At 36.8% G+C, this 21,919-nt stretch overlaps 1 pseudogene; it reads right to left on the reverse strand.

The window, feature by feature from the left end:
• Positions 1–15,538: 15,538 nt before the first annotated feature.
• Positions 15,539–16,057, reverse strand: LOC141511212 (adenylate kinase isoenzyme 6 pseudogene; annotated as a pseudogene).
• Positions 16,058–21,919: the final 5,862 nt, after the last annotated feature.

Below are 21,919 nucleotides of genomic sequence, written 5' to 3' on the forward strand. Positions count from 1 at the left end.
AACTTAACATGTTGTCACATTCTGCCTCAAAGAAACCCCTCCCCATTCCTATCCTGAAGAAGGAAGCATATCACTACATAAATTAGTACGATGGAGATCCCAGTTCTAATGATCCTGACTGTCCCTTTCCTAATTTCAATGAGGAAGTTATCACAGAATTTGTGTGAATACAGAACAAAAAAGACAAACTTCTGGATTTGGCAGAATAACACTCAGCTTACTTGTAGTGCCCAGCATCTAATATAATCCAGGGGTCCTTGTGTTACATGTTTTCTTCTGTGCTGATAACTCAAGTACTTGATCAGGGGAAATAATTCTGGTTTTCTAATGTCTCTGGGAGAGTATGATTCCTTGATAAACTTCTTTGGAGTTATGAATGCCTTTTTGAGTGGTAAGAGAAATTTGGTCAGTAGTGTGAGCTAGTGAGTTTATTAGGTTAACCACTCTCATGTTCTGAGGCTGATGAGAACTTGCCCCAGAGTAACTGAGCCTGAAAATGTGGTCCTGAGTCTTCCTCCCACCTCCACCTTCTGTCTTTGTACTAGTTTCATAGCTAGTGAGAATCGGGCAAGATACACCTTTTAGTATGTTGCCACCACTTTGAGAACTCAAAAGACTACTAAGAAAATGAGACCATTCCAGAAGTCAAGTGGTATGTATTAATTGTAAAGAAAAGGAGGTAATTTTTCAGGACCGAGCACTTAGATCTTAGTATCATTGAATAATAACATTCTTTATTTTTGATAGGTCACAGCTCCTCCCTCATTTGATTCTGGCTGCAAACAGCTGGTAAGCAAAACAGGGGACAGAAATAGGAATTTAAAAGGGTGAATTCCAGGAAAAAATTATAGCTAGCTTATACCGAGAACCTCCTTGGCAGGCAGCTAAACCATTTCTTAATGGTGGAGGCGGAAGTATGAGCGTCACTTTGGGACAGCTGCACTTAAAGAATTAATGGATTGCTGCAAAGGTTTGATAGACATTGCTCTATTAAGATGAGGTAAGTGAGGTCCAGATGAAATAACTCAGGCAAGTGAGTATAGGCCAAGGTTATTTAACGAATCAATGGCCAAACCTAGAATAGAAAGTGCTGTTGTTCTAATTTCTTAGTCCAAGACCTTGGACACTTCTATAAAAAGAAGCTTTGCACAGACACAAATATGCATTCCTCTCCTAGATCACCCAAGAAAATGAAATTATCTACATTTCTGCAAAGAGAAAATAAGATTCCCTGGACTTTTTCAATCAATGGGTCTGCAACCTTTCAGTAAAGGCAATGAAATTATTCCCATCCTACTCTTTGCTTTAATGAGAATTAATTTTTCCTCCTAGCCACCAAAGAGAAGGAAGCAAGAAAGTGGTGAATTCATTCACAAGTACACATGAAAATGAAAAGCTTATTGACCTCTTCAGGATCCCTTATATTTTTCTTATGTGTATAACATATATATATATATATATATATATATATATATATATATTATACAAATATCCATGATTAGCAAGCATTTCAATGACAATCCACTTGTGTTTATTTAACTGTCCTTATGGTGACTTCTAACACATATAAGGACGATTTTAAAAATTAGTTTTTTGAATAAAATGATAAAAAGAAGAACAATTAGTTTATTAAATTTAACAAATAGCATTTTGAAGTGTTATTCCTATATGAAGTTAAAAGTCAAACTTCTTTTTTAATGATTGAGACCAGAAATGTAAGTGTGGGCACTACTTTTAATTAGTTGGTAATTGTTGGATATTAGCCTGTTCATAGAATTTATCTATCTTGGACATTCACCTATAATCCAGGGTATTCTGGAGCCAGATGGAATCTGAGAAAAACACTTGATTATTAAATTTTCAATGCAAGCATTGACACCTCAGAAATCAAAAAATAGTAAAAATTGAAGTTTATCATTTTGTTGATTGTCTAGATTTTAAAAAGTGATGGAAAGTGTAAATAATGCAGATAAAATTTAAGCTGATTTTACACCCTGAAAATTAGGTTACCTACCTTCTACTGAGCCTTTGCTATTTCTCCATAATGATTCAACTCTGGAAGACTCCTCTTCTATTGTTTCCCCAAATTTCATCTCTCCTCCACCTATAGCAGATAGCTTAACCTCCCCAGAGAAGGTGAACCTGAGCTTTCTCTGCCCTTCAATAGATATTCCTCAACATCTCCTCCTTCGCTCCCTTCTGGTCACAGAAAAACAATAATGACCATTATTTTGGATGGAACTTTAAAGTTTGCAGACCTCTTTCTCCCTGCTAGTCTTATCACTTTCCAGTTCTGGAAAACTAATCAAATTAGCACTGCCATCACTACTGGAAAGGACATACTGATTTATTTTCCTATGGTTCTCCTTGCCATTTTTATAAGTTTCCAAACACTATAGACACCATTGCCAAGTTATTCCGTCTACCCTCATTAGAATATAAATACCTTTAGAAGAGGAATTGATTTGGATTTTGAATGTTTCCACAGTGCTTAAAACAGTACTTAATAAATGTTTTTTTCCTTTCATTTATTCATTTATCTGAGCCTCACAACAACCTGGGAGTTATATGCTTTTTTAAAAATCAAGTTTCTTTTATTTTCTAAAAATTCCAATTTATCTCCCTCCCTCCCACCCATCCATTAAGAAAACTAGCAAAACAAGACTCTTATAAACATGTAGCATTAAGTAAAACAAATTTCTTCATTTACCATTTTTCAAATATACACATGCATATCTTATTTAGAATCTGAGTCCATTTTTCTGTCTCAAAAGGTGGTTGGTATGTTTTATCATAAGATATTTGTATTTAGGCTTGATTTTTTTTGTTGTTGTTTCTCAGAATTCTTGAATCTTTCTAAGTTTTTTGTTTTTACATATTGTTGGTTTTTACAGATTGCTCTTCAGATTCTATTCACTTCATTTTGTATCAGCAACTTCAAATCTTTCCAAGTTTCTAAGGGATGGATACTACAGATATTATTATACCCATTTTACATATAAGGAAACTGAGGCTGAGTGCAGTTAAGTGACTTGTCTAGGGTCTCACAGCAATAAGCAACAGAATTAGAATTTGAACCCTGGTTGTCCTGATGCCAAATCTTGTCCTCTGTCCACTAAGCAGTTTGTCTCTTCAGAAGACTATCTCTGTTTCTTTCTAAAGTTAATCCCATTACCTGAATCCTTGATCCCTTTTCCTTCTGCTTTCCCCAGGACTTCCTGCCATCCTGACCTGACAGATGACAAATTTACCCTGCTCTGCCTGGTGAATTCCATTGCTATCAAGATGATATCAGTGCCACCAAGATGTATTCCTTCCTTCCTCATTATGTCCAAGGTCAGACACTAAATCTGGATATTGACATTTTAACCCCATAGGCAATATAAATTCACTTTTAGAGCTCCAAATCCATGTCCTAGGAGAATTTGTAGTCACTATGAGAAAATGGGGATTCAACTGGTTGGTTACCTTTCCCACCAATATACCTGAATCAATGATGACCCTTTTACAGTCTCCTTTGCCAGTTCTTCAAGTATGTTGCAACCATTAATCTTTAGTATTCCTAAGGTTTTTCCCTGAGCACCCATTTTCTTTTCAATCTATATTATCTCACTTGGTGATCTCATCAGCTCTCATGAGTTCAATTACCATCTCCTTGCAGATGATTCACCAACCTCTATCTCCAACCCTAGTTTCTCTACAATTAAGGAGCTTGTAGCTCATGCATCATTCATCCCCAACTGCCTCTTGGTTATGTAGAGGGCACCACTATCCTCCCAGTCACTGAGGTCAACAACTTCAGTTTCAACTTGAACTCCTCACTCTTCCCACATGTCTAACTCAATACTAAAGTTTGTCATTTCTACCTTAATAACTTCTCTTGGCTGGATCTCCTTTCTGCTCAAGTCATGCTCTTGTCACCTTTCTCTGGTACTACTACAATAGCCTAACTTGTCTATGACTCAAGTTAAAACCCAATTTAATCATTCCTTTACACTTTTACAAGTTGATTTTTTAAAAGTGTATGTCTGGGGGGCAGCTAGGTGGCACAGTGGATAGAGTACTGGCCTTGGAGCCAGGAGTACCTGAGTTCAAATCCGGCCTCAGACACTTAATAATTACCTAGCCGTGTGGCCTTGGGCAAGCCACTTAACCCCATTGCCTTAGAAAATCTAAAAAATAAAAGCATGTCTGGTCATGACACATTCCTCCCACTTCAGTGAGCCCATGTGATTCTATTTTTCATAACATGGCTCTTTCCTATATTTCTAATCTTACACCTTACTTTTCTATACATGCTCTAGGATCCAACTACACTTCTAGTTCTCAAACACAATTCTCTATATCCTGTCACATTGCCTTGGTACTAGCTATCATCCAAGTCTGGAGTACTCTGATCCCCTTCTTTCTTTTAATTTTCTTAGCTTCTTTAAAGATTCAGTCAAAATCCTACCTTTTCAGTAAACCTTACTAAGTTATACAGAGAGAGAGAGAGAGAGAGAGAGAGAGAGAGAGATTCCTTTCATTTACTGTCCCATAATAAGTGCAGAACTGCTTTTGGTTTGGGTTTGGGGTTTTTTCACCTCTCCTTGTATCTCCATTGCTTAGCTCTGTGTCTGGTCCACAAGAAGCACTTAATAAATGGAAGTTGTCTTACTTACTGACCATGACTACACTTAATGGCAGTACCATCAGGAATTAATACCCATTTAAAGAACAATGAATTCTAATAACAAATAAACATTTGGAAAACTAGTTAAGAGTTTTACCAAATTTCTTTTATGATAGAAATATGGTGCTGATATCTAAACCAAGATGAGCAAAAAATAATAATTGTCTAATGAATAATTGATGCAAATCTCTTCAATGGGAAGGGTTTTGTAAGGATTAAAGGAGATATTTGTAAAATACTCTTCAAAGTTTAAAACACTCTATAAATGCTAGCAGTAATTGATAGCTATCAATAGTGCCAATTAATTATTAGTTGTAGTACTTAATAGCTATTTCAGTACAATTTTAATTAGAATTATGAGAAATTTGATTTTACTCATCTCATAGAATTCTAGTACTACAAAGGACTATAAATATTGTCTTTTGTTTATGAGTTTCTAATGATTTATGCATATGAATTTTGCGTCCCCTATTAGATTAGAAGTTTACTGTAGAAAAAGACTCTTCTTCTACTTCTGTCTCCAAGAGCACCTAACACATGGTTGAGTACAGTGCAAGCCTTCAGTTATGACCTGCGAATTAATTACTTGAATCTAAAACCATGCAAATATCTCTCCTGACAAGTGGTCATATACAATGGGTAGGATGTGACAGAAAATAAGGAAATGAAAGTGCCAGAAATGTAAGGAAAAATTATGATCCCCAGATCCCAGTCCCTCTCATGAGTCAACATATTGATCAATAAATATTCATCAGATATTGTCTTTTGGTAGGTGGTATTATGACACACAGAAGGATGATAAAACATTGTGTCTATTCTATAAGACTGAACAATTGAAGTCTCTTACTGTTTAGAGTCCCCTTCTATCCACAGACTCCATTGGAACCCTCTGAAATACATTGCAACACGGTACTGGGACTTGATACAGAAAGGTAGCATGGAATAGTGACCAAAGAGCTACCCTCAAAGCCAGTGACCCCTGGTTTCATTTCTTGCATCTTTAAAGTGTGCTGGCTGTGACTCTGGGTAAGAGAATCAACCTCTCAGTGCTCTAGTAAACTCTCTAAGATTTTAAGTTGCAGAGAAAGTGCTGTTATACATTGGTATAATGAGTCTCTTCATCAAGGGAGTTCTCTATACTAATGAAAACACAAACCTGGTCCCTACCCCTATGGAAATACAGGAGCTTTGTTGGAATGCAAAGAAAGGAAGAAATGCATCTATTTTTGGATCTTTTGTTTAGGTTCTGATTCTCCCCTAGAATAAGATCATAGATATTGAAAACCTAATTCCAGCTTTATCTCTCTAAGGTCTTAGGGTCAGATATGAGGTCACTGATAGGACAGTGGAATGATTTCTCTGATACTGCTCCTTCTTATCCCATGGGCAAATCTAAGAAGAAACAAAGGGTTTTTGTTTAAATAAGATAAATTTCTACTTGCTTTGATGCCTACCCATGTGTACCAAATAAACTTTCCGTAGAAGGGGAGATCCTGTACACCCCGGACTGTATGGAGCAGAGTTACCAGAGTGACCAAGTTAAGATGGAGAAGTATTTAAAACCTTTACCAGTGATGGGCATCTACATTCACTATCTCACCCCACCTCCTGCACATACACATGTATGTGCACACACACACACACACACACACACACACACAAAACACACACCAAGGGGTATGCAGGGAGGACTAGTACCTCTGGTATGAGGGCTTGCTGAACCCTTTGCAGGGCTGCTCATCCACCTTTGGTATCTACCTTCACCCAACTCTTACCTATGACTCTAAGAAGCTATAACATGTGTAGCAGACACACTCCATTTAAACTATCTCTGTAGACAGATTAAACCAGGTTGAAGGTAACCGATGCATCTCAAATCCAACAGTAAGATGGAGCATGTGATGATTTCCCTTAATGGAATGGGCAGATAAAAACAATTTGTTACAAGAGCAATGACTGAGCAGGTTCTATGGAATGCTTAGAACTTGGTCAAACATCAAAGATGTCAAGGTCATCTACAGCATCTGGACCATCACCAGTCATCCTGTTTTTATCTTGCCACTGGATTTTAATGACTATGAAAGAGAGAGTGAGGCTGATGATTTTGTGAAACTCAGTCTCCCTTAAATCCAATTCATTCATGAGTCAAGATATCACCAGTGATGTCATTGGTTCTCTTTGAAAGCAAAGGAGAAACAATAACAAATTCAAGGAATTCAATATAAGTCCAATATAATTAAACCTACTATTGCCAGGAACTATGCTATGTACTAGGAATATGAAGAAAGATGAAAATAATCTTTGCCTTCAAAGAGTCTACACTCTAATGGAGAGAACAACATGCAAACAACTAGGTATGAACAACACATAGCCAGGATAAATTGGAGTCAATCAACAGAGGAAAGGCACTAGCTTTAAGGGGGACAGGGAAAGGTCTTTTGCAGAAGGTGAGATTTCAGTTGAGACTAGAAAGAAACTAGAGAAGCCAAAAGGCAAAGGAAAGAAGTGAGAAAATTCCATGCATGAGGAAGAAGAGGGAAAAGTTACCAAATTCTCCCTGAACTTGCGGTTGAAGAAACCTCCTGCTTAAATTCTGGAACTACTCAGTAGTTCCAAAAGATTCCTGAACCAGGACACCTCATTCTAAATAATTTCTACAACTAGAGTCCCTTCTCATGAAGTAAGAAGTCCTTTTTTTAAAGATTGCACACGTCTTCCCTAAACATGCTTCTAATTGATTATCAATTGAAGAGTTTCCAATTTCCTGAAAGTGGCATAAGGCAACTTTAGCACTTTGGATTTTAACAGAATTCACACAGAGGATGTTTTTGGAATCATTCTCTTCTGATTTATTTCTTGGTTATCCCTGTCACTATAATAGTTTTTTATGGTATGAGTCTTCTTTGTTTGCTCATTTTTATAACCTATTTCCTGACTTCAGGCTTTATGTAAGGGTGGGGCTCTGTCAACTTCTGGAGAGAATGATTGGGCTGAACTGAGTCCTCAATCCAGCTGCTGATTTCTTGAGGTAATTGAATATTGTGCTACTCTAAGATCTCAAGGATAGCTCAGTTCGGGGACCTACAACTTTCATTGTTCCCAAAGTAGTCTGATCTGAAGCAAAGTCTGATCATTGCCATCCTTGTCTGGATTCTACACATTCTTAACCTGGGTTTAGGTCTGAGTAATATAACTATGAGCTTTCTTGTAGTTACATTTCTAGTAGACTTCTACTAGAATCAGACACTTACAGCCAAATGGAAAGTTCTATAGGTTCAGAATGACAAATACAGACTCCCCTTCCATCTGGGTTATTCCTTCACAGGCTTCAGACTGGACTAGGGGCTAGAATGCTCTACTCCACTCCTGGGATCAAGACCACATGGATACAGATTGCTTATAAACTTGCTCTTTGCTCAGTAAAAAATAATCCTGTGAAGTAAATACAATAGATATATATTATTATCCCCATTTTAAAGACAGGAATAATAACAGTCTCAGTGTGGTTAATAGGCTTGCTCAGGATCTCATAGCAAGCAAATGTTAGAGGCTAGACTTGATCCCAGGTATCTCTTAGCTCTAAGACCCCACAGTGCTGTCATATGTGAAAAGAAAGTAAAAAAGCAGTGTGAAAAGGTATTATAGATGACAAGTAGACTGTTTGACTTGATCATTTACAAATGGTAGGATCAGGAAAGCTTTCACAGAGGACAGATAATCTGATAGGAATTTTGAAGGGAAAAAAGAATTTAAGTGGTGGAGAATTGGTTATTACATGCACTGATGAGCAAATATACTATCAAGAGCAAGGTTAAATATGAAGAAACATCAAAGGGGTAGAACAGGGCATGAAAAGTAAAGGAAAGGGGAGGCTAGGTGGCGTAGTGGATAAAGCACCGGCCCTGGAGTCAGGAGTACCTGGGTTCAAATCCCATCTCAGACAGTTAATAATTACCTAGCTGTGTGGCCTTGGGCAAGCCACTTAACACCGTTTGCCTTGCAAAAACCTAAAAAAAAAGAAAGTAAAGGGAAAAATATAACCAACAAAGGGTCTATAGATTGGAAGAGAAAAAAGATAAAGTCAATAGGCAACTACTTTTGCTGTGGTTTAGGGTTCGGCCAAAATGAGTAATGAAGACTTGCTATTGTTCTATTTGTATTTAAAGGTCTCCTAGAATGCCTATGGTTCTTTCTTTCTTTTCTTTTTTTTTTTTAGGTTTTTGCAAGGCAAACGGTGTTAAGTGGCTTGCCCAAGGCCACACAGCTAGGTAATTATTAACTGTCTGAGACCGGATTTGAACCCAGGTACTCCTGACTCCTGGGCCGGTGTTTTATCCACTATGCCACCTAGCTGCCCCAAAAATGCCTATGGTTCTTTCTATAAGGAGTATCCATGGTAAAGTAGGGTCACTTTAGTGGAACACCCAAACTTTGGGGATAATCCTGGATGCTCTCAGCTGGTGAGAAGTCTTATTAGTCTTTACTAAATATAATGAAGTAGAGAATACTCAAAATGGAAGAATAATCATTGGGGCACTACTCTTGGCTTCTCTTTCTCCTTGAAGTTTGGATTCAGGACCTCTAGGAGTGGGCAGAAATGAATTAGATATGGCAAGTGTCTAGAAAAATCTCTGTAAAGTATTAATTAGTCTCCAAGCACAATGATTTACACAAAAGGATCTGCAACTCACTAAAGGACATTTTCAAAGGCAAATCGAAGTTACTTTCTCAGAAAACTACCATGGCAGTGAGAGAAAAAAGACCAAGATGATTCAAATTACCAGTGACCATTCAAGAAGTCCCATCTTATTTTCACTAAGTCTCACTCCTTCTAAAAAATCAAAAGCTCATAATGAAAGGACTTAATGAGTGAAGGGACACAAGGATAAAAGTAAACCTGGCTTGAGAATGACCCCAAAGATCCAAGTTCAAAGAGAAGAAAAAAACAAACAAAAAAAAGGCTATCCCTGATAGGTGCAGGGTTGGTAAGTAAGCTTCCAGTGTCCTAGGGGAGAAATCCAAACTGATTTGGTGGGAAAACTGCCATGAGCCATCAAGTCATATTGTCCTCCAGAGGACTGACAAGAGAAGGTTAAGCAAAGTAGATAGGAAATATTTATGATGAGTATCTTCAACAAAGATCATCAAGGCAAGCTACCTACTTTGCAAACTTCAAAACCCTACCAAAATGTTTTGTTACTTTTATAGAAACAGAAATATCTTTAATAATGGTCATTCTTTCACTTCTTTATCCACATTGACCAAAAGAATATAAATATTTCTCTATAAGAAAAATTGTAGGGATCATTCACCAGGGAAGATGTCGTGTGTTAAATTGCTGAATTAAGGTGATTAGGATCTGATTGGTCCTCCTTTCCCAAATTGCTACTTACATTGTATAATTCAAGCAACCAAAGGAATCATAACTTCATTTAGCAAGAAATGCCAAACTCATAATCAAGTTAATGATTGTTTATGGTTTCTACACTGCAGGACCAATGCATTTTTTAGAAAATAAACAGAGCCATTTAAAATATGCTATATCTACGTGAGCTTGGAGAGGAGGAGGAACAGGAAGTTAATGCTAACTGTGTTCAAGAATCTGAAGGCTGTCATATGGAAGAAAGCATCAAATCATTCTACTCAGCTTCAGAGGACAGAACTAGGAATAATAAAGTGGAAATTGCAAAGAGAAAAATTTAGGTTTGATGTCAGGAAATATTTCCTTAAAACTTAATACTTCCTCAAGGGGTCATAGGAATATAGGTTTTTCTAAAAAGCATCTATTAAGAGCCTACTATGTAACAAGCACTGTACCAAGAACCTCTCATTTAATCCCCACAACAATCCTTGGGAGGCAGGTGTTATTAACTTACTTTACAATTGAGTAACTTCTGCAGGATCAAATAGGCAGTTTAAGTGGCAGAGACAAGATCTGAACCCAGGTCCTTGTTCTCTTTCCAATTCTCTTCAATCAGTACACATTTATTAAACACCCATTGTCAACTGAATTTTAAGGTAGATGCTGAGGATAAAAGGTCAGAAGTAAAATAGTCTCTGCCCTCAAGTAACTTATAGTTCTTGTACAGTGTCTGGTTAATGGAAGGTTCTTAATAAAGGCTTTAAAAAAACCTATGGGAGTAGTTAGGTGGAACAGTTAGAGCCCCAGTCCTGGAGTCAGGAGGACCTTAATTGTGTGATCTTGGGTAAATCACTTAGTCCCATTTCCTTTCAAAAAAATAAAAACAACCCCCCCCCCCCCCAAATATGCTTGTTCCTATGACCTCTGGAGGCAGCTCTAAATTTAAAGAGATTTCTTTTTCCTCTCTACAACTTCCACTCATTGCTCCTAGTTCTGCCTCCTGGGGTCATATAGAACAGTTTGAGGTTTTCTTTTATCAGAAGCGACAAAACATGTATAAATGGGTATTAAAATATGATACATTTTTCAAAGAAGACCATGACAACAGGGAGGTGATACCATGACAAGCACAGGAATTGGACTTGAGTAAGGGGATGCTGTGCTAAGTCACCAACCTCACTTTCTTCTCCAAGTCATCTGGGTCCAGTGGCCAGATATGAATCAGGATGATTGGAGATGGCCCTAGAGGCAAGGCAATCAGGGTTAAGTGACTTCTTCAAGGTCACGCAGCTAGAAAGTGTCTGAGGTTAGATTTGAACTCAGGTCCTCCTGACTCCTGGGTTGGTACTCTATCCAATGCACCACTTAGATGCCCCCATATACATATTATACACAGGTAAGCTTTAGGAAAAAAGGCACTGGGACATAGGCAGATCAAGGACAGCTTCAAGTAGAAGGTGCTTAAGCTGAGTCTTAAAGGAAACCAAGATTCCAAGAGGTTAAGGTGAGAAGGGAGCAAATTCCAGATATGGGGGATTATGATTAGCTTTGGCAGAGGGAACAACTACAATGATAAAATCAATCATATACCTAAATTATTGCTGCCAAAGTCCATTAAATATATTTGTATGAGTATGAGTACACCTTAACATGGAGCTTAGTAAAGCAAGACTATCTTTTTTTTTATTTGAAATTTTATTTTCCCAATTACATGCAAAGGTAGTTTTTCAACATCTATTCATTTGCAAATTTATGAGTTCCACATTTTTCTACCACCCTCTCTCCCCATTTCCCATGGCAGCAAATAGTCTGGTAAAAGTAATACATGAACAATCGTGTTTAACATATTTCCATATTAATAAAGTTGTGAAAGAGGAATTAGAACATTACTGATTAGAGAAATGCAAATTAAAGCATCTCTGAGGTACCACACTTCACCTCTCAGGCTAGCCAATATGACAGAAAGGACAATGATCAATGTTGGAAGGAATGTGGGAAATCTGGGACACTAATACATCATTGGTGGAACTGTGAACTCATCCAGCCTTTCTGGAGAGCAATTTGGAATTACACCCAAAGGGCAATAAAGATGTGCATACTCTTTGATCCAAAAAAACCACTACTGGGTCTATACCCTGTAGAGATCATGAAAAAGGGTAAAAACAAGACTTATACAAAAATATTCATAGCAACCCTGTTTGTGGTGGCAAAATACTTGGAAACTGAGTGAATGTGTCCATCAATTGGGAAATGGCTGAAATGGTATATGTACATTATGGAACACTAATGTTCTATTAGAAACCAGGAGGGATGGGAATTCAGAGAAGCCAGGAAGGATTTGCATGAACTGATGCCGAGCAAGATGAACAGAACCAGAAGAACATTGTACACCATAACAGCAACATTAGGGTTGATGATCAATCTTAATGGACTTGCTCATTCTATCAGTGCAATAATCAGGGACAATTTTAGGGTATCTGTGATGGAGAATACCATCTATATTCAAAGAAAGATTTGTGGAGATTAAACAAAGACCAAAGACTATTACCTTTAATTTAAATTTTTAAGAAAAGGTATCTTATTATGTAATTTTGCTATCTCATATATTCTTTTCATTAAAGATATAATTTCTTCTCAACACATTCAATTTAGATCAATGTATAGCATGGAAACAATGTAAAGACTTTCAGACTGCCTTCTTTGGGGGTGGGTGGAGGGAAGCGAGATTGGGTGCAAAATTTGTAAAATTCAAGAAAAACAAATAAAAAATAATAATAAAAAAGAGGAATTAGAACCTAGAGAAAGGCAAAAACTATGAGAAAGAAAGGAAAAAAATAAAAGTTTAAAAACTGAACATAGCATGCTTTGCTCTGCATTCAGACTCCATAATTTTTTCTCTGGATGTGGATGGCATTGTCCATAGCAGATTGCTCAGGGTTGTCCTTGATCTCTGAACTGCTTAGAGGAGCTGCATCCATCATAGTTGATCATCTCACAATGTCGTTGCTAATATGAATAATGTTCTCTTAGTTCTGCTCCCTTCACTCAGTTCATACACGTCTTTTCAAAAGCATGACTTTCTAACCTTATCTCAGATGACTCTCCAAGGTGAACCTTCTGCTCTAGCTAGACTGTGAAGATCCATGTTCATTCCATCTTCTCCTCCTCACATATATCAGTTCTTTTGCCTGGAGTGAGTGCTCTAATTAGGCAGTGACCAGAACTTTAAATCAGAGTTGTGAATTCTGAGGATACAGACTGCACATGGGGTGTTCCAGGAGTTATAAAGAAAGAATAAGTAGGTTATTGTAGAAACTAGGGCTAGCTACTTTTCTTCCATGACTGGCTTCCAGTCTCTGAAAAGATTCCTAGATCTTTTACCCCTGTCCCAGCAGCCCAGTGTCCCAGTGGCCTCCATGCAGACAAGGGTATAATTCCTGAAATTTATCCCAAGAACAGAAATTATGGATCTGCCTAGATTCTTCTAACCTCTCTTCTTTTTTCTAAATTCTATCCATCAGGGCCCAGGTCAAGTCCCACTTTGCCCATAAAATCTTTCCTAATAATTCACATTTAAGCATCTCTTCTTTCTAACTACCCTCAACTGGCTTTAGGTTTAGCAAATATTTAATTCATTTAGTATACACTTAAAGTTCATTTATGTTCAGTACTCTTCATCAACAAGTCAACAAGTGTTCAACATTCTAAAAGTCTCTAAAGAACATAAAGAAATATAGAGCTTGGACCTTGGCTTCAAGAAGCTTACAGTCTAGGGGCGGCTAGGTGGCGTAGTGGATAAAGCACCGGCCCTGGAGTCAGGAGTACCTGGGTTCAAATTCAGTCTCAGACACTTAATAATTACCTAGCTGTGTGGCCTTAGGCAAGCCACTTAACCCTGTTTGCCTTACAAAAAAAAAAAAAAGAAGCTTACAGTCTAGTTGGGGAGAAAAGGCATATACACACATATAACACAAAGTCAGACAACATAATCCTAGATTATATGACACAAACAAGTTGTACTAGAGGGATTCAAAGAAGGGAGAAGTCAATGTGACCTAAGTAGACCCAAGAAAATCCCATGGGGAGCAGTGGGATGTGTGCTGAGCTTTGAAGGATGAAAAGGATTTGAATAAGGAAAAAGAAAAGTGAAGAGCATTGTGGCTATGAATAGTGCAAAGTATAGAGCCATTAGATGAGCATAGAAAAGTAGAGAAGCTGATCTTGCTGGTATTAATTTTTTTTTGCAGCTAACATTTTTTATAAAATGATATCAAATCTCAGAGTTTTGTATTTCTCCAGGGTTACATGGTTTATATCAGACAAAATCTGAATTCAGTTTTCTCCTAATTATAAATCTAGTACTCTCTGGGAGGGCCTAAACTGAAGAAGCAATAATATGTCCAAGTGGAGATGGCCTAAAGGCAAGTTGGACATGCAGAACCTTACCAGCAATGAATCTGACTTTCTCTCACAAAAACACTGATGGATCAGATCACCTTCTGGTTGAAGTTATAGGCAGCAAAGGTGATCTTTGAAAGGGCGGTTTCTCAGAAAGGCAAAGGAAGGAGTGCAGAGTACCATAGGTAAAATAACAAGGCCTGCTTCATGGTCCAAGAATATATCAAAAAGGCATAGAAATATACTTTTAAAAGGGAGAGGGAAAATGTCAGTGTCAATGTTAAAACGCATCTTCATGAAATACATAATCACTATATTTTAAAATTTTATCTAATAATTACCACCACCTCTATGGTAGAAAAGCATAATCACATGAATTTTCATGAAACTTACTTAGCAAGACTGAAATTAGTCAACCAATAAATTTATATTTACAGTCTCCATAGTGTACAGAAGACTTGCTATTTCCCATCTATATATGGAAAATGTGATCAACTTACTCTTCCTGAAGAGATAAATATCAGTGCTAGTAACAGCAGTGATTTTTTAGGCAAAAGAGCTCAGTGAACAGACTAAACAACCACTAAAAATATAAAAAAATATGCTATTTTCTTAAAAGCCTCATCATTTACTTTGTGACTAACCTAATTTATAAACTCCAAGATTTAAAAAAACATTCACCACCAATAGAACACTTAAAGTAATGTTGATATCTTTATCCTTAAGCTCTTTTATTTACAAAGTCAGCAGTTCTTCCTGGTCTTCATTTTTCTTTTTCATGTCAATTATTAGATTTCCATCTAGTTTCTCAAATTTGCTTACTCTTTAGCAGGTAACCAAAATAAATGAGAATGTTGAATATATCTAAACTTTAAAAATCCTTAATATCTTCTTCGTTTATTTGGGGGTTTCTCAGTTTTCTCATGGAGAAAAAAAATTTAATCATAACTCAACCTGATATATTATCCACCTGCCACTTGTACAACACAATTCTGGATAGTAAAATTTGGTGTAAGTTGTCTTAATTCCTATTGCATAAGGAGGAAGAAGTCATCAAGAAAATAATTTGTAGAACACCTTGAAAATCCATGCTTTGTCTTCAAAGTTCAATTATTATCTTTCATCCACTGTTCAATCCATTTCATTATCTGATCTAAATTACTCTCTAGTTCTTCTGGTACATTGCTTGACAGCTTGTGCACTATTTCATGCTTGTAGGAGGCCATGGCTTCATCATAAAGAATTTGGAAAATTTCACATTGTATATTGTCCTGTAGCTTCTTTGCACTGTATTCCCTCTTTTCAAGTCTTGAATATAACACAGAATTATCTGTTTGAAGCACAAAAACTATATGAAACTATCGTTCAGAAAAAAAGTCACAGCCATGGTAATAATCGACAATAATTCCACCTTCGGTCATTTTATTTTCTAACTCATCAACTACTCTGTCTTCATCCAAAATAAGACATTTGTATTCTTCATCAAAGCCATCATATAACTGTCCTTCTTGTACTAAATCGCCCACATTAATGTATGTCAGTCCTGTTCTTGATGCAAGTTCTTTGCCTAGTGTGGTCTTTCCAACCCCTGGTGTACCCGTGTACAGGATGTTGGGCAGCCTCATGGCAGCCGCGGTGCCAACTCCACCCCAGCATCGGCCCTCTCTTACTGGTATTAATACATCTAGTGTCATCTAGTAGTAAAACTAGTACCAATAATGTATCTCCCAAAGTATCCCATTATTTAAATTCACAATACATATTTCCACTGGGATAGATACAATTACCATATTTTATATAACCATCATTTTGAATTGTGTGAATCTGAATACATATGACCACTTCAGAGGATTCATTGTTTGCCACTAAACAGGAGCTGGTTGTAAATGTTGGGGAATAGTAGGAGATAAGGTTAAATAGAAGATGAGAAGAGACATGGAAAAGGAAGAGGCAAGGAATCCTGTTTTGGAATGTTTCTAATATCATGCTGAGGAACCTGAAATGGTCCTGATAAACTGTATGCTGCCACTGTGGATTCTCACCCAAAGAAGTGATGTGATTTAATTAATGTTTTAGGAAGATAAGAGATAGGAGAGACTGGAGGCAGTTAAATTAGTTGGGAGGCTACTGCAGTAAATTTAGGCTTGAGATAAGAAGAGACAGAACAAGAGTAATGACTGAGGGTTTAGAACACATTATGTATTTTAAAAATTAATGCTTTGATCAGTTTAAGGAGGAAGGAAAGGATATATTTAGAAGCTAAGCAATGTAAAAACAAGAGACCAATAAATTTTCTAAAAAAAGGAAAAGATGCACATTTTCATTTCAACTATAAGATGTAAGATAACTATTGAATAGTAAAATATATTTCTTTAAAGATAAAAATTAGAAAGGGCTACAGTAAATAATCCTAAAGAAATAAGATATGTCAACAACTTGGCTACAAACAAAACTATTGGATTAAAATAGAGAAAAATAATGATTACATTATTGACCTGTTCTTGGAGAACTTAGAGTTGAAGTCAATAATAATACCCAAAATTTATATACCACAATTAACATTTACATTTTGTTATCTACTTTGATCCTTACTACAAACTTATGGGATAGGGATAACCCTATCAAACAAATAGGAAATCTAACTTAGGTCTTTCCCAAGATCACAAGTCAATCTTCTTATGCCTTATCTCAAACACTGTCCTTTATACCACACTATTTCTTAAGTACCCTTCCTATATAGACATATGGATAATGTATTTCACCATTTCTATCTCTGCTATAATATTGTCCCAATTTCCCAGGCTTAAAACCTTAGAATTATCTTTGAATTCTACCCTCATTTTTGTTCCCACTATACAAAAATATAAGCTATATATTTCTATAGTAGAATGAGTTTCAGAGATATTTTCCTTACATCATATAAAGTATTGTATTACAAATGTCAGGACAGCTCAGTAACACAGTGGATTGAGTGCCAGACTCATCTTCCTAAATTCAAATCCATCCTCAGACATTTAGCAGTTATATCTAACCACTAGCTGGATAAGCTGCCTAACCATATTTACCTGTTTCCTCCCCCTGTAAAATATGAGTTAGAGAAGGAAATGGCAAACCACTCCAACATCTTTGCCAAGAAAACTCCAAAAGGGGACACAAAGAGTCAGATACAACTGAACAACAAAAATAAGAAATGTTATTTTACCCATTTTACAGATGAGGAAATTGAGGCTGAGTAATTATTTCTTATTTGCTCTTGATCATATATCTAATATATATTTGATTTAAGAGTAGAATCCATATTCCCTGATTATAGATCCAGTATACTAAATTACATTGCCTCCATCAGATCCTAGGAAGAGTAATAAACTTTTTTTGTTTGTTTTGTTTTTGCAACACAATGGGGTTAAGTGGCTTGCCCAAGGTCACACAGCTAGGCAATTATTAAGTGTCTGAGGTTGGATTTGAACTCAGGTCCTCCTGACTCCAGGGTCAGTGCTCTATCCACTTGCTTCACCTAGCTACCCCTAGAACTACTTTTATTGATGAGAGAGGGTGATGGCAAACTCAACTAACCCTCTATATCTGACTTATTCCAGACTTGCAGGCCAGGCTATACTTCAAATTTCCTAACCCTTACCTCTTCACCCTCTGCTGAAGGCTCAGTAATTAAAATAATTCTACTATACTATTGCTGTATCTGGAAAGGATAGGACTCCCTTATGAGTCAACTCTCCCTCCCTGTGATTCCTCACACTCTCCCTGACCATCACTCATATATATGTGTATATGTATATATGTATATATATATATATGTGTGTGTGTGTGTGTGTGTGTGTGTGTGTGTGTGTGTTGTTTCTCTACTATAATAATAGCTAAGACTGTCTTACTTTTGTATTGTGTGTGTATGTGCACCATACCTGATATATGATGAACACTTCATACATTTTTTTAATTCATTCATTTGTCTCCAAAGAGTCATTATATTTGCTTGGACAGCTAGGTGGCACAGTGGATAGAGCTGGAATCAAGAAGCCTCATCTTCCTACCTGGCCTCAGACAGGAAGTTGTGTGACCCTGGACAAGTCACTTAATCCTTTTTTTGCCTCAATTTCCTCCTCTGTAAAATGAATTGGAGAAGGAATCAGCGAATCACTCTAATGTCTTTACCAAGGAGAGTAAGAAACAACTGAAAAAATGACTGAACAATAGCAACAATATTACATTCATTACAGCAGAAGATCCAAAGACCAGCTAGGTGGTAACAGCCAGAGCAGCAGACCATGAAGGGAACTGTGGTGAAAATAAGCTTCTCTGAACCCCAAGCAGAGTCAGGGTAAGCAAGCATTTCTTCATCCATGCTAGACTGTCAGCACATTCTCTCTCTCTCTCTCTCTCTCTCTCTCTCTCTCTCCTTCCCCCTTCTCCAGTCCCAGGAATCAATTCTGCCTAATTGTTCTTTGTAAACAACTCTGCCCATTCTGCAAATATAGTTTTCACATTCAGTTAGAATGAGGCTTAAGGGGCAAAGGGTGGGTAGCTTGAGAAGCAAGTAACCAGCAGAGTCTGTGTTCTAGCATATGAAGAAGTGATCAGAGATAAATTAAAGATCTCTCTGTAGCCATTTATATGAGAAATAGCATAAAAATGAACAATGGTGGGGGGGGCAGAGAAGAGGCATGAATGGAAATGTGGGGAAAGCCCTCACAGTCCTCTTTCTGGCCTCCTAGCCTACAATCTTCTCTCCTAAAATCAATCTATTCCTTTCTAATGTTCCTAATCTTCTTTTTGCTGGCCTCTGTAGCCTGATAAATTGGCTTGGGTTCTTCAAACCCCTGGGACTGCAGGTTTTATTATCTCTATTTTGAAATGTGACTGACATTAGACCAGAAAATACAACATAGGGACGGAAGGCATGGAGCCTTAGGGCCAACTCTCATTTTATTACATCATGTTTAGAGAAAGGCATGATTATTCCAGAGTGATATTAAGCAGCCCAGAATCCTAAGTCCTATGAAGTCATTTATATAACATCATTTAGGTGCTTTAACCAGATCATCCTTTGCTACACCCCCTCCCCATTAGGATTGAGCTCATGCTATAAATAAATGTTTATGAGAATCTGTGTGAGAGTAATGAAAACTCCAGTTCTGCAAGCACTCATCTGGATAGGGAGGCCAGCACACTGATGGAATCACCACTCACTTTTGGACTCCAGTGATTCTCTAAGGTCATATCAGACAACCTAAATACATTCAAGGAGCTCAGACTTAGTGTACTTTAAGAGAGATGGAAGGGGAAAGAGAGGATGGAGTAGGAAAGGTCTGATGGAAAGCATATGGTGAAGAGAGGGCTAGACTTTGTTCATTTCAAGAATACTGTATATAGCAAAGAAGTACCAAAGTTCAAGAAAAAAAGTCAGTTTATGCAAAAAATAAATAAAATTCTAAAACAGTTTTTAAGATTGGGGTTTGGAGTGTATGAGGTTTTTTTCTTCCTTAGAAAAAGGATTCACTAGGGGTTTCTTTTTTATCATTAAATACTTCAAGATTAGAAATATAATCTGATCTCACTCTTATCTCTTTAGCTTTATCTCATATAATTCTTGTCTATGTACTATACATTGAACCCAAATGAACTACTCACCATCCACAATACATGTCCCATACTTAATCATCTCAAAGCCTTTCTTCATGCTTCCCTATCTACTGTGTTTGGATTATCCTCTCGACATCATCCTTACCCCTACACCTTCTTAATCTGTTGAATTTTCATCCATCTTCAAAACCCAATTGAAATGATTTCTTTGGGAAAATTTCCACAATTCCTCCTGAGATTAATGTCTCTCCTCCTCTCTCCTAAAGCATCCTGGTTTTTTCTTTCTTTTCTTTCATCTATCATGTGCTATGTTTTATCATAGCTATCTGTGTATGTGTCATGTTTTCCTTATTCTCATCAATCAATAAGCATTTATAAAGTACTCTTTATGTACCAGACATAATGCTAGGTTCTAATGCTACAAAGACAAAAATGAAACTATTCTTGTACTCAAGGAGCTTTTGTTCAATCAGAGAAAATGACATATAGATATATAAATTTTTAACAAACACATCATCACATTACAATATTATTATATCATATATCATTATGTTATATCATATTATATTACATTACATTGTTTTCTATTATATTTTCTATATTATACTCAGATGATTTCTAGAGGTAATTTCAGGGAAGGTACAGCTGGGAGGAAGGGCAAGAAATCAGGAGAAGCAACATGTAGAAAATAGCACTTGAGCTAAGCTGAACTCTAAAGGAAGTTAGCAATTCTAAAAAGCAAAGGTGAGAAGATAGTTCACTCCAAGAATGGACACTGCTGTGTATTTATGTGTGTGAGGAACAGTAAGAAGGATAGTTAGTAGGTTATAGAATCTGTGAAGGGAAATAAGGTACAATAAGATCAGAAAATTAATTTAGCACTAGATGGAGCTTTAAATCCCAAATAGAGGAGTCTATATTCGAACTTAGAGACAACTGGAAACTACTGAACATCAGGAGTTTTATATGGTTAAACCTATCCTTTAGGAATACCACTGTGACAATTGTGTGAAGGGTAGATTGGAAAGGGAGACTTGATTCAGATAGAATAATTAGAAGACTGTTGGGCCAAGAGAGAGGTATTTTGGGTCTTAAAATGGATTGTAGTCATATGAGTAGAAAGAAGTAAATCTAATAAATGTTACTGAGATAGAAACCATGAGACTTGGCAAACTGAATAGCTATGTAAGGAAAGGAAGAGGGAGTCAGGATGACTCCAAGAAACCTGGATGTCTGGAAGGATTCTCACAAAAATGATAATTCCAAAGTTTCAAGCCCAGGCAATTGGGACAATGGTTGTAGCAGTGATAGAAATGGTGAAATATATTATTCACATGTCTAACAATAATAAGGAATTTAGGAAGAAGGGTAAGGTTGAAGGAAAAGAAGATGAATTCTGTTACTTACCAGACTGTCTTTTATCTAAACTTTATATATCCTACAGCACCTTGCAATGTTCTGTAAACAGAAGGTTTTTTAATAAATGTTTGGCAAATTGTTGTTGAATATATTTATTATAAAAGATAATTATGCCAGCATGAACTTATGGGAGAATTTTAAATGGATATACATGTACTTACACATTATAATAGTTAATATAGCTGATTTTAAGATTCACAAAATTATCTTATTTCATCCTCAGAAAAACTCTTTGAGGTGGACACTGTTACCATCCTCATTTTATAGATTAGGAAATTGTTGCTAGGAAAAATTAAATAACTTACTTAGGATTCTATACCTGGTAAGGATCTGAGACAGAATTCAAACTCAAATCTTTCCATCTCCAAATCCAATATTCTAATTGCATCAAGCCATCTCTCATAAGTGAAGGAAAACAGCATGTTGAGTGGAGGGTTAGGAGAGGAGAGGAGAAGGGAGGGAAGGGGAGAGGA

The sequence above is a fragment of the Macrotis lagotis genome, chromosome 2 (genome assembly GCF_037893015.1).
Source record: "Macrotis lagotis isolate mMagLag1 chromosome 2, bilby.v1.9.chrom.fasta, whole genome shotgun sequence".
NCBI lineage: Eukaryota > Metazoa > Chordata > Mammalia > Peramelemorphia > Peramelidae > Macrotis > Macrotis lagotis.